Source organism: Leopardus geoffroyi, chromosome A1 (genome assembly GCF_018350155.1).
Source record: "Leopardus geoffroyi isolate Oge1 chromosome A1, O.geoffroyi_Oge1_pat1.0, whole genome shotgun sequence".
Taxonomy (NCBI): Eukaryota; Metazoa; Chordata; class Mammalia; order Carnivora; family Felidae; genus Leopardus; species Leopardus geoffroyi.
The window spans coordinates 103,803,568-103,831,054 of NC_059326.1; the positions used below are offsets into that span (position 1 = coordinate 103,803,568).

The window sequence follows — 27,487 nt, forward strand, 5'->3', positions numbered from 1 at the left end:
ACATCTTCCCCTTGGACTGCACACCCACAGATGAACCCAGCTGGCTGAGACACAGAAAGTCTCATGCTGTCTCACAGTGTGCTGACCCTTCCTTTGGCATCTCCATCAGTGGGCAATTCCTCCCCAAAACACACTGTGCCAGAAATTTGAAACTCACCGGAGCATCTCAGCAGCAAAGCTTCCCTGCAGGGAGAAGAAAAAAAGATTCAGTCACCAGGAGACTTTGCCTCTCTCTTTAGTAGTAGGTCATGTTAAGCAAGAATCTCCCACCCTTTGGGCTTCAGCCTACCTAGTGGGAGAAATAACACCTACCTTGCAGGGCTATTGTGCTATTTTGTACTCAACAGACCCACGATACATAAAACACTTGCAACGTGTCTGGCACAAAGCAGATTCTCAATAACGGTTGTTAATAGTCATTATTCTTATTGTTTTATTAATAGTTGTAAATAGTCATTCTTATTAGTCTACTCTTCTCTTTATTTTACCAGCACTCTGCCTCCCAGGAACGGAGTCCAGAAAGTCAACCTTTTTGTTTTTTTAATTTTTTTTAACGTTTATTTATTTTTGAGACAGAGAGAGGCAGAGCATGAACGGGGGAAGGTCAGAGAGAGAGGGAGACCCAGAATCTGAAACAGGCTCCAGGCTCCGAGCTGTCAGCACAGAGCCCGACGCGGGGCTCGAACTCATGGACTGCGAGATCATGACCTGAGCCGAAGTCAGACGCTTAACCGGCTGAGCCACCCAGGCGCCCCCAGAAAGTCATCTTTTCAGACATCATCAGGAAACTGACACTTGCTCTCACTGGCTGAATCCCTGAGAATGAGGAACTGTATATTTCTCAGAGATGTGACGGTTCTATATCAGAAAGAACGCACTGCAAACCACTGACTGGTGTTGGGAGTCACAGAAAGTGACAAAGGAACAGACCTGGAGAGAAAAGGTTCAGGACTTCTGAACCTGGAGCCTCAATGAGTGATGAACGTTCCTAGACACCCCCAGGCAGTGCCTGTCTCAGAATTTCTGAAGACTAGAACAGCCATGCTATTGCAGTCGGTGATACCACATCTAAACCTAAAATAACATGTCTGACAAATGCCCCCGAAAATGAGAAAATAGCATTCGTTATGCACTTGAGACTCGGCTCTCAGATGAGATGAGCCTTTCCCGTAAGAGGGGACTGTCTGTCCTTCACACGTATTCTCTGGCCGAGGTGTGCGTGTGAGGTAACTTCAAGCAGAGATAATGATGGAAATCAGGGATGAAAGAATTATTAGGTCAGCAGGCCCGCTGCAATATTCAAGAGAAGTTAATTGGATCTTTAAAATGAAAAACGTAAAACAGGAAGAGTAGTTACTGCTCTGTGCTGAGCAGTGACAGAGCAAAGTCAAGTGACACGCACCATCTTCGGGTTTAGAGGCAGAGAGGGAGTCCAGAACATTTTTCATCTTTGGGAGGGAAAGGCTCCCCGAATTTCCGGCACGGAAGTCCTCTTTGCTCTTCACCCACACCATGTCTGTGACCATACTCCAACACAGAGGCTGACAAAGAGAAACACAAGAACCTGGGGAGATCGGGCAAACAGCATAGCATGTGAAGGAATGGTGGGAAAGTATCATTTATTGGAGGCACCAAGAAACACTGCTTGAAGAGGCAAAAGTTACCAGGTAGTAGGAAGACCACTCTCTTCATAAGGGAAATAAATAGAAATGTTGGATTAAATCCTTTATTGTGCCTTTTGCTCAAACCTGATAGCCACGTAGAATCGCCACAGAGAAATGCCCACACATCATGAATTATATAAACACATCTGGAAGATTCTGGATGGATCATTCAAGTAACTTAAATGCTCTCGAGACTTACAAAATATATTAAAATATTTGAGGATAAAATGAGGGAAAACGGGTGAGTGAAAAATCTTGAAAGCATCCAGCTTCATGCATTGTCCTTATATCTTTGATAAAAGGACTAGTTTAGTATTTTATGTTATTCAACACATATTTGGTGATACAGCAATTTCCACACAACCGATGATGGGAATAGGAATAAGATATAAGAAGGAACACTAATTATTTTAGACTTATCAATGTCTATTTCCACTACATATTGTTATGAACACATACATACATACATGTGTGGGTATACATATATTCACATACACATACATATACATGTAATAGAAGATAATATTTATCACAGATGCCCTATAATTCAATCATTTCAAAAATCTTTAGGTGCACTAATTTACTTAACACCCATATCTCCCTAAGAAGGAGGTACTATCAGCCTCCATATTTCTACAGACAAAGAAACTGAAACAAAAGAAGTTACTAACTTGAGCAACATTTCCTCCAGAGCCCATTTGGGAGACACAGACTCCAGAATCCATGTTCTTAACCAACGGGAAAAATGACACAAACACAAGGCGTAAAGAGCACGTGCACTAGGCATTCCCAGGTCTAAATCGGGCACCGGGTGGGCCTTCTGTTGTCCACTGATCACGCCGAAACTATTGCAATGAATGTTCAAATAAACAATTGCGGAAAAACTGTATGACACTTAAGCTGGTTTGGAAAATCTGGGAACAAGATAACCCACTGAGGTTTGAACATATTGTGTTAAATATTTTCTCTTCCTCTTGTCTTCAAAACTGTTTGGAGTTTTCATGAGCTGTAAAGACTCAAGGGAACAAGTCAAAGTATCCTTGCAGAAATTCTGAATACCACTAAAACTAGCTGTCAACCATAAATCAGTATCTAGCTATTTCCAACCTATTTATAAAAGCGTAGCTGTGAAATACATCTACGATACAAATCTGAGCACATTTATCTGAAGACGGTACTTTTAGCAACAACCTTTTCAAACAAACCAATGCTGACTGTCTAAAGCAAAATAATTGCATTGTGTCAAAATGTTGGGGGAGGACTATTTAAGTCACCCGTGAAGCTGGTATGATAAATAGTGGAATTTCTCCGGATGGCAGCTTCATTCCAGCCACCCGAGGGCTTAACGCTAGCAACAGCCCAGATCTGATGTTTACTGAAAGAAAAAGAAACGTGTCAAAACCAGACGACGTTTCTGGATTTCGAGGGAATATTCTCAGAGGTACTAACATTTCATGCTCAAGATGAATTCAGGACTTGGTGATCCACTCTAGCATATGTTCTATATCATATTCTGAATCAATTTTCTTTTCAGAGGTATTAGTCTATTGTCCTGGAAAAGAGACAAATGCCACATGTTTCCAATGCCCCTCCTATGTTCGCTCTCAACAACTGCACACATTAGCTTTATTCAACAAAATCAACCACAAAAAATCAATACAAAAAGAATTTTCAGCCTCTTTGAAGCTCAAGATTTATAGAAAAGTAGATGCATGCCAGAACCATATGAGGTTCTGAGCAATCACAGATGTCGGTTATTGGTATTATTTCATTCAACAACGATTTTTTGATCACTGGTTCATTGTCATATATGTTCAGCTGGGAAGCTCTGGGCATTTTGTTTAATTATAGCTGACAACCTGTTACACATACAAAAGTCTGATCTCCATTACAACCCGTAGCTTTTACATAGAAACTTAGGATAATCTAAAATAAGAGATCTCTGGGGCGCCTGCGTGGCTCAGTTGGTTAAGCGTCTGACTTTGGCTCAGGTCATGATCTCTCAGTTCATGAGTTCGAGCCCCGCGTCGGGCTCTGTGCTGACAGCTCAGAGCCTGGAGCCCGTTTCAGATTCTGTGTCTCCCTCTTCTCTCTCTCTGACCCTCCCCCATTCATGCTCTGTCTCTCTCTGTCTCAAAAATAAATAAGCGTTAAAAAAAAAAAAATTTAAAATAAGAGATCTCTGAACTGCTTTTAAGTTGGGGCAGGGGGGAGCCATATTATTTTCTAATTTCTAAGTGCACAGAAATTCTCTGATTTGTCTACCAACATAGCATTTAAAAACAACAGCATTGGGGCGCCTGGGTGGCGCAGTCGGTTAAGCGTCCGACTTCAGCCAGGTCACGATCTCGCGGTCTGTGAGTTCGAGCCCCGCGTCAGGCTCTGGGCTGATGGCTCGGAGCCTGGAGCCTGTTTCCGATTCTGTGTCTCCCTCTCTCTCTGCCCCTCCCCCGTTCATGCTCTGTCTCTCTCTGTCCCAAAAATAAATAAATAAACATTGAAAAATAAAAATAAAATAAAATAAAAACAACAGCATTGCAAGTTCTGCTCATTTAAGTCAAAGTCTAGGTTTCAAATATTTTACATATATATAGATATATATGTATATGTGTACACACATATATAGTAATAAATATAAGTGGACACCAGTCTTCTTTTAAAAAGGCAGTTCAACATTCACATAGATTGGTAAAGACAACTACTAATTTTTGCCATCACGCTATATTCCAAAGGCAAAAAAAAAAAAAAAAAAAGCCATCATTTTCTGCTATAAGCAAAACCAAAGAAAGGTCAAAGGCTACTGGTGAACACAACTTCATTCCGTGAGTTATAGATTTATGTTACCGTGGTTTTTCAAAATGCACTTTGTAGGAAGGAGGTAAAGTATAATTTGTAAGCTTTTGGGTACTCTCTGACTTTATGCACACTGTGTGCAGTAGAAGTCCAGAGGGGTCAGCACAAACCTGTCTGTAATTGATACTGTCAGCTTCGGTCTACTGAGTCATTCTATCCAGGGTACCCGGTGATTTGTGTATTGGATGTAATCTTAATAACAACCTTTCCTCATCAAGAAACTAGGTCAAAGAATTTTATACACTTGCCCTAGAACCATGTGACGGCACATGAAGAATGTGTGCTGGCCCCAAACTTACATTTTTCTGACTGTGAAGCTGAGCTCTTTCTTCTAAATCACGTTCCTCCCAAATGCTAATCAACGGCACCCACCCTAATGCAAATCACTCAGTACTGCTTACATCTTCATTTTTAAAAGCCACAATAAGGTGTGATGAGGATGTTAACTAGACTTGTTGCAGTGATCGTTTCATCAGATATACAAATATCAACTCATTAACTTGTACACCTGGAAATGAATATAATGTTACGTGTCAATTATATCTCATTTAAAAAGTGATAAAACTATATAACAAGTAATATCAAACTCATGGCAAAAATGACAAAGTTAATTTAAAAATGAGTAACTTCAGGGGCACCTGGGTAGCTCAGTTCATTAAGCGTATGACTCTTGCTTTCAGCTCAGGTCATGATCTCACAATTTGTGAATTTGAGCCCCGAGTGGGGCTCTGTGCTGACAGCATGGAGCCTGCTGGGGATTCTCTCTCCCCCACTCTCTCTCTGCCCCTCCCCTGCTCATGCTTTCTCTCTCAAAACAAGTAAATAAACATTAAATAAATAAATAACTTAAAAGAACTGAGGAACAGAAAGCGAAGTTTTAGGCTAAGGGTTCCCCTTTACCAGTGTGACCACCTACCATATTAAAGTTAAAACCATGCTAGTATAAATCTCTTTTATTTTGGATTCCTTTCTCTTACTTTAATGGGAATTTCCAGGAAGAGAAGGGTATGAAAGAGAGGTGATATATTTTCTAACATTGATACAAGTTCCCCTCTGTTAATATAATCAGCATACCAATCACTTGACTCCCTTCAATGATTTATTTTGAAAATGCATGGACCTTGGAAGGCAGAAAAATACATTTAGGAGATCTATGCAGCAATGTTTAGAGAGGCGCGGGTCTATAGATCTATACATAAGGTAATTTTATAAAGTACAATATAAAATTTGAAATTTTAATAATGGAAAGTTATTAATACTAATGTTCATTTTATTCCATATCTGGCCTCAGAAAATGTGAGTTATTGATCCTTTTGTATAAAATATATACATGGTTTCTATTTTATGTTATGAAATTTCGCCCTAACTTAGGACAATTTCATTATTTTGCATTGTACTTTCTTTCTGCCTGATTTTATTTCAAACGGGTAACGGTTCAGCCTTGATGTCTTTTTCAGAAAACGTACTGGCAGATCTCAACGAACTACCTGGCTACTTTCTATCACACCTCCCCCCTTCAGATTTGCTTTTATGGGACCTATATAAGCCTGCCCCCTCATCAAAACCCCACACTTGGAAGAAAGTTAGGATTTTTCTCAGAGAGGCAGTCCATACAGTAACTCAGCACCCAATGGAAAATGTTTTCAATGGCTTAGAAAACCCTAATGAACAACGCCATCACTGAAGACAGCATGTGTGTCTGTCTCAATATTTGAACTGGAGAATGTTGAAAACTCCACAAAACTGGTTTGCTGGAGATGCTCACAGTGTGTTTTTGCAATGTATTAAGTTACCAAATTTTAAAATTGTGGGAGGAATGCATAAACACCCCCAACAAACACCCAGGAGGATCTCATTCACAGAAAGAAAAGCAAAGGTCCCCGTGTCACAGCTGTGATGTTAACCAGGAGGCAGGACCTCCTCCGAGGGAGATCCGTGGCAGAAGGATTACAACTCAGAGGCATACTATTTAGGAGTGAACAAAATGCACCATAAACGAAAAACCTTTATATTATTATGTTGTGGTGGGTTTCAGATGAATTTAAGTACTTTCTTTTTACCTTTTAAAATTGTGACATATTCCTATAATATGTGCTAGGGGTTGACACTGGCTACGCAGACATTTGGGAGACTGCGTTATACGAAGGGAGACATTCAGATTCAGAGGCAGAAAAAATTTGTGTCTATACCGTACACAGATATAACGCTAAGCCCATTGCGTAGGAAGACACAGACTTTATACAGGAATATTATACATATTTTGTTAAGAAATATCCTAGGGGCACCTGGGTAGCTCAGTTGGTTGAGCATCTGACTTCAGCTCAGGTCGTGATCTCAAGGTTCATGGGTTCGAGCCCCGAGTCAGGCTCTGTGCTCACAGCTCAGAGCCTGGAGCCTGCCTCAGATTCTGCATCTCCCTCTCTCTCTCTGCCCTCCCCCGTTCACACTCTCCCTGTCTGTCTCTCTCTCTCAAAAATAAACATTAAAAAAATGATAAAAAGAAATATCCGAAAAAATTAAGTAAAGCTAGTTTATACTTTTCTGATTGCTTTCTTTTCTACATGCACTTAGGAAATCTCATTTGAACATGGGCTTTGAACAGTGAGTTCAGGCCATATAAGAAGGTAGAGGGGCGCCTGGGTGGCTCAGTCGGTTAAGCATCTGACTTTGGCTCAGGTCACAGTCTCACGGCTCATGAGTTTGAGCCCCACATCTGGCTCTGTGCTGACAGCTCAGAGTCTGGAGCCTGCTTCAGATTCTGTGTCTCCCTCTCTCTCTGTCCCTCCCCCCACTCAGGCTCTGTCTCTCTCTACCTCTCAAAAATGAATAAATGTTAAAAAAAAATTTTTTTAAAGACAGAATAATAGCCACTCTAAATAACTAAATGTATACAGTTATAACAATAATATTTTTAAAAAACCTGCACCACATGCCATGAACTGTTTTAATCACTTTATGTTTATTTAATACTCACACCATCCCTGAAGGTTTTATATATACATATATATATATATATATATATATACACACACACACACACACACACACACACATATATATATATACACACACACATATATATGTATATATACACACATATATATATACACATATATATGTATATATACACACATATATATATACATATATATATATGCACACTTTTTTTGAGAGAGAGAGAGAGAGAGCATGAGTGGGAGAGAGGGGCAGAGGGAGAGAATCCCAGGCACGCTCCATGTTCTGCACAGAGGGTGATGTAGGGCTCAAACCCATGAACCATGAGATCATGACCTGAGCCTAAATCAAGCGTTGGGATGGTTAACCGACTGACATTTAACCTTCTAAGCACAAGACTCAGGGTACCACACAGGTCGCTTTCCCATGAAACCAGCTCTGTTTCTCCTTAACACACATTCCTACAAACACACACAAAGCCTGTTGGGCTTTCATTCTGGGATCACAAGTACCACAAGCAATGTGCCAACACATCATTAATCAGAAGTTGAAGATCCAATGTAACTCTCTAAACTATTATTTTCAAACTGAGCCCTTAAAGATAACATGGTGTTTTTTAAGGGCCCCTAGTGTTTTTTGTCCCTAGTGTGTTTTTTGTTTATTTTTGAGAGAGAGAGAGAGGAAGCAGGGGAGGGGCAGACACAGAATCCGAAGCAGGTTCCAAGCTGTCGTTAGCACAGAGCCTGACACAGGCCTTGAACTCATGAACCATGAGATTGTGACCTGAGCCAAAGGGTACCTTAACCAACTGAGCCCTTCCAAAGGCCCCTGATACAGCTTTGAACATAGCTAATTCACAAGCATGCCTTTTGTTTGCTTGTGTTTTCAAAATGAAACACAACTGTAACAAAAGGTATCAATGCAAGGTGTCCATTAATTTTCTTCCCTTCCTAAATTTAAAAAAAAAAAAAAAGCCACAGCTTGCCCTTCAACAGTTTAGTCTTCTTTGTATGTTTCAAAGGCTCCCACCAGTTGAAGCGAATGATCATTTGCACCATCTGTGCAAGGGCAAGAAATGCATTATTATCCAAGCCAGGGCTAAGGGTGTTCTAGAAAGAAAGCCGCCAACTCCAACTCGTCAGAGAAAGGTTATGCAGAAAAGCTCCTGCCAGAAAACTCACTGTTCGCTTTCCTTCCTCTCCCTCTCTCTCTCTCTCTGTCTCATTTGAAATTCATGAAGATGAAGGGGAGCTTTTGTTTCCCATCAATGAGATGAGCCTTAATACACTCTTGCCAAAAGCAAGCTAACACAGAGTAATTGTTTTTCATCTAAATTACATGTCCAAACTGCTTAGTCTTCAAAGAACATAGATGCTACCGCTTTGATACCCAACTGCAAAATGACAAAGGAGAGGGCACAAGGTACATAGGCAGGATGAGAATTTTTAATCACCCCCTATCTATCTCCAAGCCCTGGAACTCTGGGGCAGAGAGGAGAAAAGAGAGGAGATTATTCATAAGGTAGATAAGGTTCCATATTTCATTTGAGACCAACTCCTTTTTTTTTTTTTTTTTTTTTTTTTAAGGAGGAAAAAGTGATTTAGAAGGAATTAAGATTCCCCAAGGTGTTTTTAATCTCTTTTCACTCCAGGGCCAGGTGCCTCATGTAGCACTTAAAAGAGTTTCAAAAATGAAAGTAAATGCCTAGAACACAGAAAAGAGATATCCATCTACACAAAGCATCTGCCTTTGTTTAAGAAAAAAGTAGTTTCAGCTTTATGAACTTCACATCCAGACATTTTATAATTTTGATGCTTTAGTTCTTAGAGGATTTTGCTCTGTATAAACTACAGTCAATACATAAAAAGAGGCAAAAATCATCCATTTCTATTATATATATATTATATATTGATATATCAAATCTTTCACATCAACGAGTGAGGTCTCATTTAATTGCATGGAACTGTAGAGTGTTTGCAAGGAGGTCTATGTGATGTGAATAAAAACCACCCAAAGAGACGGGACGCTCAAATCTGCTACCTATACACCTTTTTTAGCAGGTAGAGATGCCGTCAAAAAGCTGGGTGGGTTTTGTCATTGATCCCTGAGTTCCACTGTGTAAAACCAGGTGCTGAGACCAAAGATTTGATTCTGTTTATTGTGTTTGTTCCAGTTAATTTGATTCTTCTTGCCTGGTTTAAACTTCTATTTTCTAATTACGTGCCTGAGCTCCATCAGGACGAGTGTCACTATGCCTTTGTGTGCACTTAGACAATTGTGCACACAAACTAATCTGCGTCTGTGGGCTGTCGGTAAATAGCGGTACTGTCCTATATCCTGTAAACATTATAAGTTTTTTACCCTAGACAGCCAGGAATAAAAAGTATCGCCCCACACACTGCAAACAAGAAGCCGGGTACTAGCAAGTGCATTAGGCGGAGGAACGCAGAGCAGGGTGGGAAAGCGTGTGGTCAAAGATGTGAGTGTTCGTGTCAGCTCCACGGTTAAACGTGCTGTGCAACTGAAGCCACATGGCCTACACCCTCTGAGTTTTGATGTCACCTGCAAACCGAGAGCCTTGGGCCATCTCTAAAGTTACTTTTCCAAGACTAAAGGTCTGCAATTTCAGTCTCAGAGCTTTCCTCTCTTACTAGAGAATCCATTTCAGTTTGGGAATAGAAAGGACTTTTTTTTTTCAGTGCAGGTTTTGGGGGGAAAAAGCAACTTTATTGACTGTGGCTTTTACGTGAAGGAAATAGCCTACAATTACTAAGACGTTATTACACACTAGAAAGCAGTGACATTAGGCAAGCGCTTTGAAAATAAAATGTCGGTTTACAATGCTTACACTAATAGGTCTGTGTTTGTCTAGACACAGACGGGAGAGAGAGATGTCAGATACAAATGTTTACTAGAGACCCACCACCTGGCCTTTTATAACACAAGTAGAGGGGCGCCTGGGTGGCGCAGTCGGTTAAGCGTCCGACTTCAGCCAGGTCACGATCTCACGGTCCGTGAGTTCGAGCCCCGCGTCAGGCTCTGGGCTGATGGCTCGGAGCCTGGAGCCTGTTTCCGATTCTGTGTCTCCCTCTCTCTCTGCCCCTCCCCCGTTCATGCTCTGTCTCTCTCTGTCCCAAAAAATAAATAAACGTTGAAAAAAAAAAAAACAAAAACAAAAAACAAAGGTGTTTAAAAAAAAAAAGTTGTAACATCAAAAGACATTATGGAATACAAAGCTGAGCTGTTCATGGGGCGCCTGGGTGGCGCAGTCAGTTAAGCGTCCGACTTCAGCCAGGTCACGATCTCGCGGTCCGTGAGTTCGAGCCCCGCGTCAGGCTCTGGGCTGATGGCTCAGAGCCTGGAGCCTGCTTCCGATTCTGTGTCTCTCTCTCTCTCTGCCCCTCCCCCGTTCATGCTCTGTCTCTTTCTGTACCAAAAATAAATAAACGTTGAAAAAAAAAAAATTAAAAAATATAACACAAGTAGAAACGCTGGAACACATTTCTGTGGCACTATAATTTAGGAGTTGGATACCACACCCATCAAGGTCCAGGTATTTCTTGAATACCCAATTCAGCTTATGTATTAGCCAGGAAGTTGACACTCTTGGTTGTGGTTTTCAAAAAAAAAAAAAAAACCCAAAAACCAAAAACCAAAACAAACAAAAAGACAACTTAAGAAAATGAGGGGATTTACTGGGACACCTGGGTGGCTCAGTCAGTTGAGCATCCAACTTCGGCTCAGGTCATGAACTCACTGTTCACGGGTTTGAGCCCCGCCTTGGGCTCTGTGCTGACAGCTCGGAGCCTGGAACCTGCTCCCGATTCTGTGTCTCCCTCTCTCTCTGTTCCTCCCCTGCTCTCTCTCTCTCTCTCTCAAAAATAAATAAAGATTTTTAAAAATTAAAAAAAAAAAAAAGAAGGGAATTTATTGATTTTATGTAACCTAAATTTTGAGAGGTATCACTAGCTTCAGGCATGACTGGACCCAGATGCTTGATGTCACCACGGTCTGGTCTCTCTCTCTCCATTTCTTGGCTCTGTCTCCCAGAATGCTTCCTGCTTTCTTAGGCAGGCTTTTTGTATAAGGTAGCAAACATGGCCCCCCGAGCACCTCTAACCTTAAATGAAGGCTAGGCAGGAAAAGAACATATATCAGCTTCATATCACGATCTCAGTATTACAGTTTGTTCTTCTATATTTATGTTAAATTAGAATAAGTCAAGCCAGTTGGTACTGTGTATTGTTTACACACCCAAACGGAAAAGTTCCAAAGAAGGCAGTTATCACTATGGCCTTCCTTTTTTTTTTTTTTTAATGTTTATTTATTTTTGAGACAGAGAGAGACAGAGCATGCACGGGGGAGGGTCAGAGAGAGAGGAAGACACAGAATCCAAAGCAGGTTCCAGGCTCCGAGCTGTCAGCACAGAGCCTGATGTGGGGCTCGAACTCATGGACCGTGAAATCATGACCGGAGCCAAAGTCGGACGCTTAACCGACTGAGCCACCCAGGCGCCCCCACTATGGCCGTTCTTTAGGGATAGTATCTCCACTTGATCTCTGCTAAAATGAACTATTTCATTTTTCACCGAGCTCTCTTTGGCCTGATTCCATGGTGTCTTTAATGAATGTGGTCACAAAATTCCTTTACTTTGCCCCAGGTCACAAAGACAAATACTATGTACTAGAGGTCAATAAGTACAATGAAAAGAGAAATCTGGAAGATAAGGATTCTGGTTCTGATGCTGGCTGTTTGAAAAGTCCTTTAGACCCCCAGTTTGGTGAGCCATAAAATAAGAGTGCTGAATAAAGGATGCTAAGGCTTGTTTTAGGTCCTGCAATGTTATAAATCCATGCCATTCTGACCTTGCTGTTACAATGTTGCAGGTTTTGTTTTTTGCTTTCTTGATGTTTTTCCTGAACAAGGGAAACGTGTGGTTCAGAACCCCAAGACACAATGACCACTACGTAGGTCAGAAAACTTCTACAAGAGACGAAAGCATTTGGAAGTTTTGCAGGAAGAAAGTAGACAAGCCAAGGGGCGGGTTAAGCGGAACACTGCGGCTTCCACAGGAAAATTAGCAAGCAGAGAAAGTGGTGAACCCAGCCTCGGTACAAACTGAGTCCCCACATATTGATCTCCTGTCTGGCTGGGTCATGCGGTTGCTAGTACACATTAAGTAGGGAAAGGACTGAAAATTACATTAATTCAAATGGCTAAATCAATATTTAACAATGCAGTTAGTGGTAGTTGACCTTAAATGCACCTATAATAAAACAAAGGTGATTCAGGCCAGCCTCCAGCATATGCCATTCAGAAATATGAATTAATGCAGAACAGATACGTTAAAGAACCTTACTAACACAGACACCTTTGCAGACCAGGCTGACTACAAGAAGGTCGGAGCTGCTGTCTTAACAAAGGCAACTTGAATTTTATTCACGTGATGCTGTGTCTTCATTTATCACCTCTCTCCCTTGTCTCAAGGCTTGGACAGCCTTTGGCCTCAGCATATTTAAAAGTAGGAAAAGGATTTCTACAACTATCTCCCTGGAAAACTATAAATCTTTAGTGATAGCTTTGTAACCTTGAACACTCTGTTCATGAGCAAACAGAGATGTTACCAATTGTTACTCTAGGAGGCCTGTCTTACTGTAACATGATTTGCATACATTTACATGCAAACAGACCAGTTTGTACTCTACTGGTCTTAAGGATTCCTGAAGTAAATTGGCTTATATTAAAAAGGATGGGGAAAAGAAAAAAAGTATGGAAGGAACAGAGGCAATCTCTTCAAGATGTCAGAGAACAATCTCAGATGTTTATTAGCTATCAGGCTCACAGATATAAGGCTTTTTAAAAGTGCCTTGCTTAAAAAAAAAAGTGAAAAAAAAAAGAAAAGTGCCTTGCTGCCTTCAAAAATACCTTAAGCTGTAGAGCATTATAGTTATCACTACTAAGGACTTGGCGACAACTCTAAGGAAAAGGTCAATCTAAACATCGTTTTCAATAGACCTTAAGGCAGCAGGAGGCTCCAGGGAACGCCCACAGAAGAACAAGAAAGTTTCCATGATTTTGTGGCCCAAAGGTGCCAATGCCAACGGTGCCATTTCCTCTGCACTCTGGTTTGGCTGCAAGGACAAATGTGTGATAATTAGAAATCTCCCCTGAGACATTTCCCTTTGATTTGTTGTTTGGTGATGACTCCAGTGCCTCTGCAGCCTTGCTTCTCCCAGGTTTGACTGCTGGTTACCATGGCAATGTGGCTCAGCACAGCCTAGAAGCTAAATCAGCATTCTGCCTCATGCAGGCTGCTGGCAGCAGAACTTTACTAAGAATTGGGCAGGAAGTTTCGAGGTTGAATGTAAAAGCAAATGCTGAGAATATGATCATACATCTGAAAGGGCAGAGGAACGTTCCACAGAACAAGATCACAATCTCTTTGTCCTCAAGAACAGAGAACAAATATCTGATCTCCCATAGACCTAGCCACAAGCCCTCTGGTGGGAGGGGGGGAAGAGGGTCCCAGTCCCCAGCTAATGTCAAGCTGCTTGTGACCCCAGGAAAGCCAAGCAACAGCTTAGCTCCTGGGGATTTCCTCTGCCCGGAGCATCCCACATACAAACCACTAGGCACAGCCACCTTCTCACACCGCCTCTGTGTCCAAATACTCACTGAATTTAAGAATAACTGTAGGAAATTCATACTGATGCGTGCATAAAGTTCAGAGTGATAAAAGCCTACATCAGGAAACAAGAAAGACCTCAAATAAACAATCTACCTTTGCATCTCAAGGAACTAGAAAAGGAAGAACAAACAAAGCCCAAATTTGGTAAAAGGAAGGAAGTAACACAGATCAGAGTGAAAATAAATGAAATACAGACTAAAAAGACAATAGAAGAGATCAATGAAACTAAGAGCTGTGTTTTTTTAATTTTTTTTTAATGTTTATTTAGTTTTTTGAGACAGAGAGAGACATAGCATGAACGGGGGAGGGTCAGAGAGAGAGGGAGATACAGAATCTAAACAGGCTCCAGGCTCTGAGCTGTCGGCACAGAGCCCGACGCGGGGCTCGAACTCACAGACCGTGAGATCATGACCTGAGCCAAAGTCGGACGCTCAACCGACTGAGCCACCCAGGCGCCCCAAGAGCTGTTTTTTTTAAGATAACACAAAATTGACAAACCTATAGCTAAACTCAGCAAGAAAAAAAAGAGGACTCAAAATCAGAAATAAAAGAGACACTGCAACAGATACCACAAAAATACCATGTCAAGATCAGAAGAGACTAGTATGAGCAATTATATACCAACAGACTGGGCAACCTAAAAAAAAATGGATGAATTCCTAGAAACCTACAGCCTGCCAAGATTGTATCATGAAGAAATAGGAAAGTTAGACCAAATACTAGTAAGGAGACTGAATTAATCAAAAACCTCATAACAAACCAAAGTCTAGGACTGGATGGCTTCACTGGTAACTTTTACCAATCCTTCTCAAACTCTTCAAAAAAATAGAAGGGGAAGAAACATTTCCAAACTCAGTTGATGAGGCCAGGATTACCTTGATACCAAAACCAGATAAGAACACCAAAAGAAAAGAAAATATAGGCTGATATCCTTGATGAACATAGCTGCAAAAATCTTCAACAAAATATCAGCAAACCAAATTCAACAGTATATTCAAAGGATCACACACTGTGATCAAATGGGATTTATTCCAGAGATACAGGGATGATTCAACATCTACAAATCAATCAGTTCAATACACTACATTAACCACATGAAAAATAAAAATCATGATCATCTCAACAGATGCAGAAACTCATTTGACAAAATGTTAAAATTAGTGTTTTTTTTTTTTAAAAAAAGCTTTAGAAGAAGATTAAACAGTGTTAAAAATGATCAAGATTGACTTATTTTGTACTTTTCCCTATACGTTTGTTTAATTAGAAAAATTAAAACTCAGAAAATATTGATTACTATGTTTCCCATCTCCCTGACAATGATGCCTAAAAGAGTTACAAATTCACATTTGCTGAGAGAGTTGGCTAAACATTCAGTCAAAGAAGTCAAAGATAACATGGTCATATAAATTATCCATGCAAATTATGAACTGTGTGTAAATTATATTTATTTTTTTCCTTTATCAAAATTATGTCAGCGGTGCCTGGGTGGCTCAGTTAGTTAAACATCAGACTCTCGATTTTGGCTCAGGTCATGATCTCACAGTTTGTAGGTTCGAACCCCGTGTAGGGCTCTGCACTGTCAGCTTGGGATCTCTCTTTCCCTCTCTCTGCCCCTGCCCCACGCCCTATCTCTAAATGAATAAATAAATAAACATACTAGGGGCTCCTGGGTGGCTCAGTCGGTTAAGTGGCCGACATCGGCTCAGGTCATGATCTCGCGGTCGGAGAGTTTGAGCCCCGCATTGGGGTCTGTGCTGACAGCTCAGACTGCTTCGGATTCTGTGTGTCCCTCTCTCTCTGCCCCTAACCCACTCGCATTCTGTCTCTGTGTCTCTCAAAAATAAACATTGAAAAAAAATTTTTTAAACAAACCAAAACAAAACACAAAGAAACAAACAAATAAAACCTTATGCCAGGGGCACCTGCATCTGAGTCTTGATTTCCACTCAGGTCATGATCCGAGGGTCGTGAGATCGAGCCCAGTGTCAGGTTCGTGCTGGGTTGAAGCCCACTTAAGATTCTCTCTCTCTCCCTCTCTCTCTGTTCCCCCCTCTGCTTGCTCTGTCTTTCTCACCCTCTGTCTCTCAAAACAACAAAACAAAACAACAAAACAAAACAAAACAAAAAAACCTCTGCCAATAACTTGATATCCTCTATCAAAGGCCTTATCAGGGATTCCTTGGCCTCTAGGAGAAATGGATTAATCCAAAGCAAGCAATCTCCTTAGAAAAACGACTCAAAATTCAGTCCATATCATTTTTAGTAGCAAATGCCATTTTTAAGAACAAGACCTAATATCTGCCAAACAAATATCTGGTTCTGAGATTCTGGTTAATCAAACACAAAACATGTACACTGATTAAAAAAAAAAAAAACAAAACAGTAACGTGTAATACAGAGAATAGACATTCGCACTTCTGACCAATAGACACTGTAAGTCCCATTCAAAGCGTGGAATTTCATTCCAGGATGCAACAAAATTTTCATAGTGTCAAGGGGAATTCTGCTTCCACTTAAGATGTGGAACAAGTGTTGGCCAACTTTTTCTGTAAAAGACTAGATAGTAAATAATTTTTGCTTTACAGGCCATATGGTCTCTGTCATAACGACTCAGTTTTTAGTCACAGAAAATATGTAAACAAAATGAGCATGGCTGGCTTTCAGTAAAACTGTATTTAGGGGGGGCGCCTGGGTGGCGCAGTCGGTTGAGCGTCCGACTTCAGCCAGGTCACGATCTCGCGGTCCGTGAGTTCGAGCCCCGCGTCAGGCTCTGGGCTGATGGCTCAGAGCCTGGAGCCTGTTTCCGATTCTGTGTCTCCCTCTCTCTCTGCCCCTCCCCCGTTCATGCTCTGTCTCTCTCTGTCCCAAAAATAAATAAACGTTGAAAAAAAAAAAATTAAAAAAAAAAAAAAACTGTATTTAGGGAAACAGGGGATGGGCAGAATTTGGCCCACAGATCAAAGTTAGCCAACACCTAATATACAAAGTCACAAGTGAAAGTTATTCTCACCCCAACAATGAGAGCAAGCTGAGTAATACACAAAGAATACTTTTTTGAGAAACACCTGGACTTCTGATTCAGGTCATGATCTCACAGTTCATCAGTTCGAGCCCTGCTTCGGGCATCACACTGCCAACATGGAGCCTGCTTGGGATTCTTTCTTTCTCTCTCTCTCTCTTTCTCTCTCTCTCTGCCCTCCCCCGCTCCTGCTCACTTGCTCTCTCTCAAAAAAAAAAAAAAAAAAAAACTTAACAAAAAAACAGAGACTATATCGGAGACACAAAATCACTGGATAAACTAACAAACTAAAAGCCAGGGTGACAAGCTCTTCCAAGAAAATCCAAGAACCACTAATTATTCCACGTCTGATAGAGCAGCCAGAAGAGGAAGAAACTGCCATAGATGCAAATAAGAAAAAAAGCTACACATTTAACAACATCCTGAGAGCCAAGTAAGGTTGGTATAACAAGTTAGGGTCCCCGGGAGCCCCAGACACACAGTCTATCCTACTCATCAACTTTTCCACAGATCTAAACCAAGTGGTGATAACCAACTGGTCACAGGGCTTGCCTAAATCTGAGCAGGTGCACAAGAGAAAGCTTCCAGCACTTGGGATCCTGCATGAGCACAAGCCATGGTAGTACATGGTAGTTCCAGAAGCAGCAGTAGACTTTCTGCTTCTGCTTCTTTTTTTTCCCCCCTTTTCTGTTTCTGATTCTTTTAAATGCAGCAAAACACGAGGACTTCTTCATTCCATTCCAGTCCCATATGTATAAATTTATATCTAAATTTTTCCTACCAAAAACACATCTCTATCACAAGATTGGTCCCAAGAATTCAGATATTGCCAACCGCTGAAACAAAATTCCCAGATGAAAATCTGAAACCACTGTATTTGACTAAGTTGTTTGGTTATGCTCTTGCTTTTTAAGGATGACTTTTCAAACTTCTTGTTTGTTAGGGTTGTTTTCAGTTATTAAAATTTGCTGAGGGGCGCCTGGGTGGCGCAGTCGGTTAAGCGTCCGACTTCAGCCAGGTCACGATCTCGCGGTCCGTGAGTTCGAGCCCCGCGTCGGGCTCTGGGCTGATGGCTCAGAGCCTGGAACCTGCTTCTGATTCTGTGTCTCCCTCTCTCTCTGCCCCTCCCCCGTTCATGCTCTGTCTCTCTCTGTCCCCAAAAAAATAAACGTTGAAAAAAAAAATTTTAAAAAAAAATAAAAATAAAAATAAAAATAAAATTTGCTGAAACGCTGAAGTTTTGGTGTTAGGTTTGTTGAATCGTTTGCCAAAAGATTTTTAACTGATTATGAATAATAACGTGCAAAAAGATTCAGAGTGCTTTTATAAAAATGTTATTGGGAGACACTTAGGTTGGCTTAAAAGTCAACGTTTGAAGATTCGAACACTTCCAGTCTGATTGAGGATGGGCACGATAGAAAGAGAAAGAGCCTCCTGACAGACTGGTGCCTTATTTTGTTTTGTGTACATCAGCTTTGCTACAAAACTTGTTATTTTCTTACTTTTTGTAATGATAACAATGGGTCTTCTAAAGTTCATTATTTCAATGTGGAACTTTGTTACTGAATCCTACAGTATCATTGGCAACAAGGTCATTTGTATCACTTGCAACAAAATGAAGTCACAGCAACCTTAATTCTATAAATGAGGGGAAAAAAGTGACTCACTATTGGAATTACTGGGTACAGCATCTAAGGACACTCACAAAATATTGGCATATATAACTACACGGCTTTCTGCTAATGGAGCCGACATTGTGATAACTATTGCTTCACTCTTGTACGTGCACAAGAAAATTTGAAATTGAAAATGAACACAATTAATTTTGAAGAGGACTCATGTGATCTACAGAAAAGTCACACATCACAGAGTCAGTGTACCTCATAGAGCTGCACATGTTTAACAACTGCCTTTGGGCAGAGTCTTTAAAAGCTACAAACTTTTGCAGTAGTTGCTAATGGTCCTTCAGTAAATCAGTGTCTTCTGCTTTTGTTGTGGGTTTTTTTTTTTCTGGTTTTATTTATTTAAGTAATCTCTACACCCAACATGGGGCTTGAACTCATGACCCCGAGATCAAGAGTTGCATGCTCTTCCAACTGAGCTAGTCAGGTGCCCCTGTTGTGTGTGTGTGTGTGTTTTAATAGACTTTATTGTTTAGAGTAGTTTTAGGTTTCCAGCCAAACTGAGCAGGTACAGAGATTTCCCATATGTCTTCTGCCCCACACATGCACAGCCTCCCCATTATCAACATCCCCCACCAGAGTGGTACCTCTGATCAAATCAATGAGCCTACATGCCACATCATTAACAAAGTCCATATTTATGTTAGGACTCACTCTTGGTGTTGTACAATCTAGGGGTTGGGAAGACGTATAATGATGTATATTCACTATTACGGTTTAACGCAGAGTAGTTTCACTGCCCTAAAAACCTTCTGTTCTCCATCTATTTATCCCTCTCCCTCCTCCATCCCCAGTAACCACTGATCTTTTGACTGTCTTCATAGTTTTACCTTTTCCAAAATGTCATACAGTCGGAATCAAAGACTATGTAGCCTTTTCAGATTGGATTGGCTTCTTTTGCTCAGTAATACGCACTGAAAGTTCCACCACATCTTTTCATAGCTTGATGGCTCGTTTCTTTTTACTGCTGAATAATAGCCCATATCTAGATGTATATAGTTTATTTAGTTTATTTACCCATTCACCTACTGAAGGACATCTTGGTTGCTTCTAAATTGGAGCAAGGATGAATAAAACTCCTATATACATCTATTTGCCGGTTTTTGTGTGGACATAAGTTTTCAACTCCTTTGGGTAAATACCAAGAAACATGATTGCTGGATTACGTTTAGTTCTATAACAAACTGCCAACGAGCCTTCCAAAGTGGCTGCGCCATTTTGCATTCCCACCAGCAACGAATGAGAGCTCCTGATGCTCCACACTCACTTGGACATTTGGCATTGTCAATATTCTGAAGTTTGGCCATTCTACATGATATATAGATGCCAACAGGGGTATAGTGGCACCTCACTGTTGTTTTAATTTGCATTTCCCAGGCTTCTGCTTTTCACGTGGTCAATGGTACCACTATGGTGGTCAAGGTAAATAGCAAATATTACCCATTCATTATTTTATTTATTTATTTATTTATTTATTTATTTATTTATTTATTTCTGTTTACTTATTTTTGAGAGAGACAGAGAAACAGAGGATGAGCGGGGGAGGAGCAGAGAGAGAGGTGGAGACACAGAATCTGAAGCAGGCTCCAGGCTCCGAGCTATCAGCACAGAGCCCGACATGGGGCTCAAACTCAGGAACGGTGAGATCCTAACCCGAGCCAAAGTCGGACGCTTAACCAACTGAGCCACCCAGGTGCCTCTCATTATCCAATTTAGTAGAAAGTTTTTAGTATTTAATTTTTACTAGACGTCTACTTCCATTTTTTGAGGTCTTTGCAGACTAAAAGGTTTGCTGCAACCCCAACTAACAATTCTCCAGAGTCGGCATAGAAATGCCCTCAATGCTGTGCTCCCTCAGTGGAATAATTCTAAATGTGCGTTTTGTACTACTCCCAGCGTTTCTCTGCAGAATTAAGTTCTAGTCATGTACTATGGAAAATGGCTTAACTGTGCACCCTTTACTGCCCTCCTTCCTCTCCGATTCCCTCCCCGTCTACCCTACTGATATTACCTACACTCCATATATAAAGTACCTTCACTCTAATCCTTGTCTAAAGTTTGGCAAAACTAAGACCTTTGTAGATTGATGGCATAAAATGAATAATGAGATCTCTCTGTAAGAGCAGTCAGACTGTTTCTCTCTGTGCACTTCTATTTCAGCACATGTTTCATGAGCATCTAACCCATAATTTGCCACTGATCCCACTGAATGTCAAACCTATGGCTTCAAGCGCTCCAGGCTGAAGCATTGGCCTGTGCACAACTGCCTAGTACTCCAGGTGACCTGAAGGGGCAGCAGCACCAAATATTTCTGGTGCGCAAAACTGGAAGGAGTTAACTGTCTCTAGTCATCAGGACTCTTCATTCTTATCGCTGAACACCCTGCATGCTTGTCTTGAAAGGGACATATTGGTCACATTGCCAACACAGTGCTCATAGGTCTCACCTATTTCTCAACAAGACCATGGACGTATCCAGAGGCACAAAATGGAGGTCTGCTTAACACCTTTCAGCTTATTTTAAGGCAACTAACAATAATAATATTTCATTTCCTATGAAATGCTAAACAGGGTACCAGGATATTACAGATAAACCAGGTGTATCTCAGGCAAACAGGTATATACTCTCCCAAACTTAATGAGACTGAAGTCACTGGGGCAGACATTGAGTGCTGACTACACAAAAGCCGTTACTCTCTCCACTTCACCGCTGGGACACTAGAGCACCTTCTCAAGCTCCCTGCACCTGTGGGCGGCGTCATGACCCAGTTCTCGTCAACGATTCGTAAGCAGATGCTACTGGGTGGGACTTTGGAGAAAGCTTCTTGGAGCAAGCAGACTGCATCCCCTTCAGCTCTTGGCCATTCAGGCTTTCCCTTTCTATTTTCTTTTTTTTTTTTTTTTTTTTTTTATTCAAAAATGATGGCTTGATATCCAATAGTCCTCTTCCAACAGTGAAGAATGAGGAAAGATGGCAATAAAGATGTCTAAATGTTTGATGTTTGATGGTATTGTTGACATTGTGGAGTAGTTTCAACAGTCTCTGAAAATCTGATCATATACATATATAATCTTTCTCTGTTCAAGTAACAGGGTTTACCTCTTCACTGAAATGCAGCCAAGTTCTTTCAGTATAGAATACCTAACACTCATTATACCTATAGAAGTGCTTCTCTCTCTACCAGTCTCTGTTAAGTCTCACTAAGTTGCCCTAAAATAGAAATAGAATGGTAATGACTTAGGACTGGTATATGTCAGATCTAAAGTTCCATTTGAATTCAATAATTAAAAAAAAAAAACAAAAACAAAAAACAAAAAAACAAAAACAAAACAAAAAAAAACATTACCAGGACACCTAGGTGGTTCAGTCCATAGAGCGTCTGACTCTTGATATTGGCTCAGGTCATGATCTCGCGAGTTTGTGGGATTGAGCCCTGCATTGAGCTCCGTGCTGACAGCGTGAAGCGTGCTTGGGATTCTCTCTGTCCTCTCTTTCCGGCCCCTCACCCCGCTCTCTCTCACACGTGTGAATTCTGTCTCTCTCTGTCTCTCTCTCTCTCTTAGAACAAATAAATGAACATTTTTTAAAAAGATTCTCTCTCTCCCTCTTCCCCTCACCCCCATGCACATGCTCTCTCTATATATAAAAGTTTTTTTAATTTAAAAACACTACCAAGAAATCTTAATATATTTACTTTATTTTCCAATTATTGAGCATTTCTTAAAGGCTGCCTGATACTTAATCTTAATGCATGTAAGTCTGTATTGAAAACTGCTTGAAGGCAAATACAGGATCATATACTTTGGCTGACCTTATGAAATTTGTCAATAATTAAATGGAAGCACTTTGCACATCCTTTTAATTTTCCCAATATCAGGAACTGTTAGAAGTGTTTTCTTAAAGATTTATGTTTTAAATGATTTTAAAAGTTCTAAAAACTTTCTCTGATTCAACTTATTCCAAAAATTAGCTTGAAAAGTAGATTGCCTTCTTTCTTAGTTTAGGTAAACTGAGTTTTATATCCTTTAAATTTTTTTAAGTTGATTGGCAAGAAGCCAGCTTTCAAAACTTTCCAAATTAGCCACCTGACTTAGTTATAAAAAGAAAAGAAAAAAAAAAAAAGCAAATAATTCACTTGAATCCCTCCCACAAAAAAAGCTGTTTTTTACTTTCCGTAGAGTAGATCTGCTTTTAAATGAGAAGATGATTGTAAATCCTGGTGAATTGATCATAGACTGTGTTATATTGTTCCCTGGGATGAACTTTAAAAGGCATCTTGTGATTTATGTATTTGTGATCAAAAGAAAGACAGCCTTTTACTGTGGGAGCAATTTGAATCCTATTTTACGTGCTTAGTCAAATGCTAGGTATACGACTGAAGCAGAGGAATGAAGAAAAGAGCAACATTAGGTCTCGGCACTGGAATCTACCTGGATCTGTAAGATCTAAGCACGGGTCACTTGATTGGTCACACACTGTTCTGCTAGGATCCACTTGATAATTTCTACGCCTGGATCAGTCTTTTCCCCCAACCACACTGGGTTGCTGGCGGGCAGGAGATGTGCCTTTGATGCATCATTTTCTATCTTCCCTGCATGACGTGCTCCTGGGCACATAGTTGAAATGGAATGAATACCATTGAAATGATTGTCTGACACCTCATAAATTGATAGCTTTTTGGGGAGAGGAAGCCCTTCCAGTGATTACTAAAGGGAGGAGAATAGAGTGTCCTTGATTTCCAGTGTCTGTAAGCACATATTTAATAAGACAGCTTCTCAAGGGCATTTCTTCCCTCTTTGAAAATCACTTGGAAAATATTTAGCACCTGTTCTTGGAATCAGTCTTGACTTGAAAGAAAATGCCTATGAATTCTTTCAGAATTATTTCTTCTGTATTCTTCCTTTTCCTTATTGTATTCTCATACTGCCAAAAACAAAAACAAAAAAAAAAAACACACAAAACTTGAATAATCTAGATCGTGCACTAAATTAAGCAATCCTTTCCCTTGACTTTAATGCCTCCAGTGTGCCCTTCTAACTTCATCAGCTACTACAATTATTTGTTCCAGCCATATAACCTGAAATAGTCCCTACACGTAATTCGGGCTTTCCTGCTTCTTACTGTCTTGCTACCTGAACACTTTCCTACAACCTTCGCCGGTCCTGATTCTACTCCTCTGTGATGACGTCATCCTCCATGCTCCTCTTAAAGGGATACGAGCTCTTTCATCCTTAAAACCTCCTTGGTCTTTTGTACGGCTTCCTAGGGCTCTTGTTTGATTTTGTCATAGGAAGTGATAAGATATCCTTTACGCAGTTTCCTCAGCCTATCCTACAGGACTAGAAAACCCCAGCTATTCCTTGGGCACTGGGCCTGGAACAGCGAGTTCTCTCCGTGTTGGCACTGAACCCTCACCACAACCTGTATTACCATCTCCCTTTTACAGATGAATTAAAGCTAAGTAGAGGGCGGGGACTCAGATTTAGGCTTACACATGGGGTGGCCGACAGCCCTGATTTGCCTGGCGTGAGGAATTTCCGAGATGCTGGACTTTTCAGCACTAAAACTCAGACAGTCCTAAGCAAAACAGGATGGTTGGTCACTCTGCTGACAGAAGTTGTGTCCTCTCATGAACAGTCAGTGCATACCTCACACCCAAACGCCCAGAGGTGGGAGAAAGTGGCCATTATGGTCCAACAGGCAGGAGCTTCCCCTTCCCCACACTCACCCCAGTCTGCCCCAGTCCTAGGCAGAGCTGGGTCACAGTGACCTGCGGCCAGGAAGGGAAGCCCAGACCGGGGTGTGGCTGGAGGAAGTCTCTCCCACATCTACGCTCCCCAGCTCCTCCCCCCTAAGCTTCAGTTGGTTTCTCTCAGAGACATGACTGCCAAATTTTGAGGACTTTGATGGCTTACTGGGTACTAGCTAGATACCTGCACTCTCACCCACTAAAGGGAGAAACACAACAAAATGCAGGTCCTTGCAGAGTTGCAAGAAGATGCTGGAGAAATACATTGTACCCAAACACTTGATGAACCAAGTCACTCAATCCTTTCAGACACACCAAGGCAAGGCCTAACTCCTCTGGAAACCCAGACTGCTCCAGAAGTACTGACAGACCCAAGGCTGACAATTCTGTACATCTACACAGGTGCAAACAGCAACCATTTGGCATAAACTGGTCATCTAACGCTACCCGCCCCAACGCATCCCAGATAGCCAAGGTGTGCAGAAGCAGGCCAGACTGACATTTCCTGGAACTTCAAGTCTAGTGAAGTTCCCCATGGTTTATTTGGGCCTAATTACGATGTCGATCCTCAGACTCAAATGTTCCCAATCCTGTCTGCCCATTATAATCACCTGTGAAGGGGCACCTGCGTGGCTCAGTGGGTTAAAGCATCCGACTTCGGCTTAGGTCATGATCTCGCGGCTCGTGAGTTCGAGCCCCACGTCAGGCTGTGCACTGACAGCTGAGAACCTGGAGCCTGCTTTGGATTCTGTGTCTCCCTTTCTCTCTCTTTCTCTCTCTGCCTCTCCCCCGCTCACACTTTGTCTCTCTTTCTCTCAAAAATAAATAAACATTACAAAAAATCTTTTTTAAGAATCACTTGTGAAGATTTTGGGGCGCCTGGGTGGCTCGGTCGGTTAAGCGGCCGACTTCGGCTCAGGTCATGACTCACGGTCTGCAAGTTCGAGCCCCGCATCGGGCTCTGTGCTGAGAGCTCAGAGCCTGGAGCCCGCTTCCAATTCTGCCCACTTCTCTCTCTGCCCCTCCCCTGTTCATGCTCTCTCTGTGTCTCAAAAATAAATAAACATTAAAAAAAAATTTTTTTTAATTAAAAAAAAAAAAAAAAAAGAATCACTTGTGAAGATTTTAAGCCTACAGATGACCTGACCTTTCCCCAGGCCAATTAAATCAGAAGGTCCAGAGCACTGCACAAGCGAATGTAACATGCAGACAGGGTTAAAAGCCATTGCTCTAGCTCAGTGACTCTTAGTGTGCCATCCCGGGCTGGCATCACTGGCAGTTTGTTTTTATGCTAACAGGTAAAATTATGCTATAGGATAAAACGAACTCTGTGTTTCCCTTGACTCTCATTACAGTAACAGAGGTGTCTCCACCCATGGGAAAATGACCCAAGAGGCAGAGTTTGGGCAAGAAAGATTTAATAAACTATGTATCAGAAGTCATTTACCATACAAACACGGCTGTGTGATACTTAAGCCACAGGATTTCCTCTACCTGTCTCCATTTTCCTTCATTGGAGCCATCTCCATCGTTCTTGGTCTGCAAGCATTTTCCCTAAACTTAAAAGTCTACTAAATGAGCACTCCCACGTCTCAGATTTAGCTTCCCACCATGACCTGGAGAGTTGCCTCTCAAAGAGCTATAATGTTTCAACACCCTATCCTTAGATGCTTTTATCACATAGTCTAAGTCTTGCTGGAGCTCCCCAGCCTTGAGTTAAGTATCGGCCTCCTGTTTACACTCATTAAATTGGACTCACAACGTTGGCAAAAGAATGTCAGGATGCTGTTTTGTTAATTTCAAATAATTTATAGAAAAAAATGTTATTGGAATGGATACTCTGAAAACGTTGTGGTCCGGATTTTCTAACATTTACTTTTTAAAATTATCTTAATCACAGTAATTATTTTTCTAATGTTACATTAAAAGTGGCAGTTTAAAATGTTGGACAGGAAGAAGATGTAATTTAATGAAGGGCATCTTTCTCCACATTGACATGGATGTTAAATCTTTTTTTTTTTAAGATTCTAATGTGGCCTAATTACTTTAATTTAAAATTCTGGGTATGCATGTTTTATTCATGACTTTCTAGATGATTGAGAAAGTTTTTGTAGCTCCTTTGAAGCTCTAACTTTGGAAATATAACAAATAATGAAGCCATCATATTTTCAAAATGCTCAGATAGAGGAGACTTTTGAAAGACAGAGTAATTGTGAATCAAAGCCTAATCAGCTGCTGTGAAATGAGTTTTTAATTATTACATTGCCCCTGATATGCTGGAGTTCAGCAAGGTTAGGAAAATGACCTCACACACATTTCCTCTGAAAGGGTAGAATGTTTTTTCCCTCGCAGCACATCACCTTGAATATTCAGAAACTAAGTTGTTCTGCTTCCCGTGAAAGACCTCTCAGAAACATTTTTTCACACCGACCTTTGACTAATCTCACACACAAAAAACAAAAAGTGTCACTCATTTCTTCTCTTACTAAAATGCATTATCTTTGCATGGACATAATGGCTTCTGAGTCAGAATACTCACCGACTCCCACTGGAAAATTCACATTTTCCAAAGTCGTTTGTAAGTTTATTAAAGAGGATATGAGAAAGGGTGCTCAAAGCCTAAATCTTTAGATTTCAGAGTTCTGGATCAAAATAACTGGTTTTATTTCAGGGGCCAAAGATAATACAGATTTTCCATTCCAGAGAAGTGTGGGTTTACACAAGGGACAGTCAGTACCTGACGTCTCTTTTTTTTTTTTTTTTTTTTTTTTTAATTTTTTTTTTCAACGTTTATTTATTTTTGGGACAGAGAGAGACAGAGCATGAACGGGGGAGGGGCAGAGAGAGAGGGAGACACAGAACTGGAAACAGGCTCCA

General features: G+C 40.9%; 1 long non-coding RNA gene across 1 annotated transcript in view; it reads right to left on the reverse strand.

The window, feature by feature from the left end:
- The window catches only part of LOC123602940, a 98,141-nt gene that overhangs the window by 60,864 nt on the left and 9,790 nt on the right, over positions 1-27,487 (reverse strand). The window contains exon 2 of the long non-coding RNA XR_006714642.1: positions 158-183. This is a non-coding gene — a long non-coding RNA (uncharacterized LOC123602940). The remainder of the gene's footprint in view (positions 1-157; positions 184-27,487) is intronic.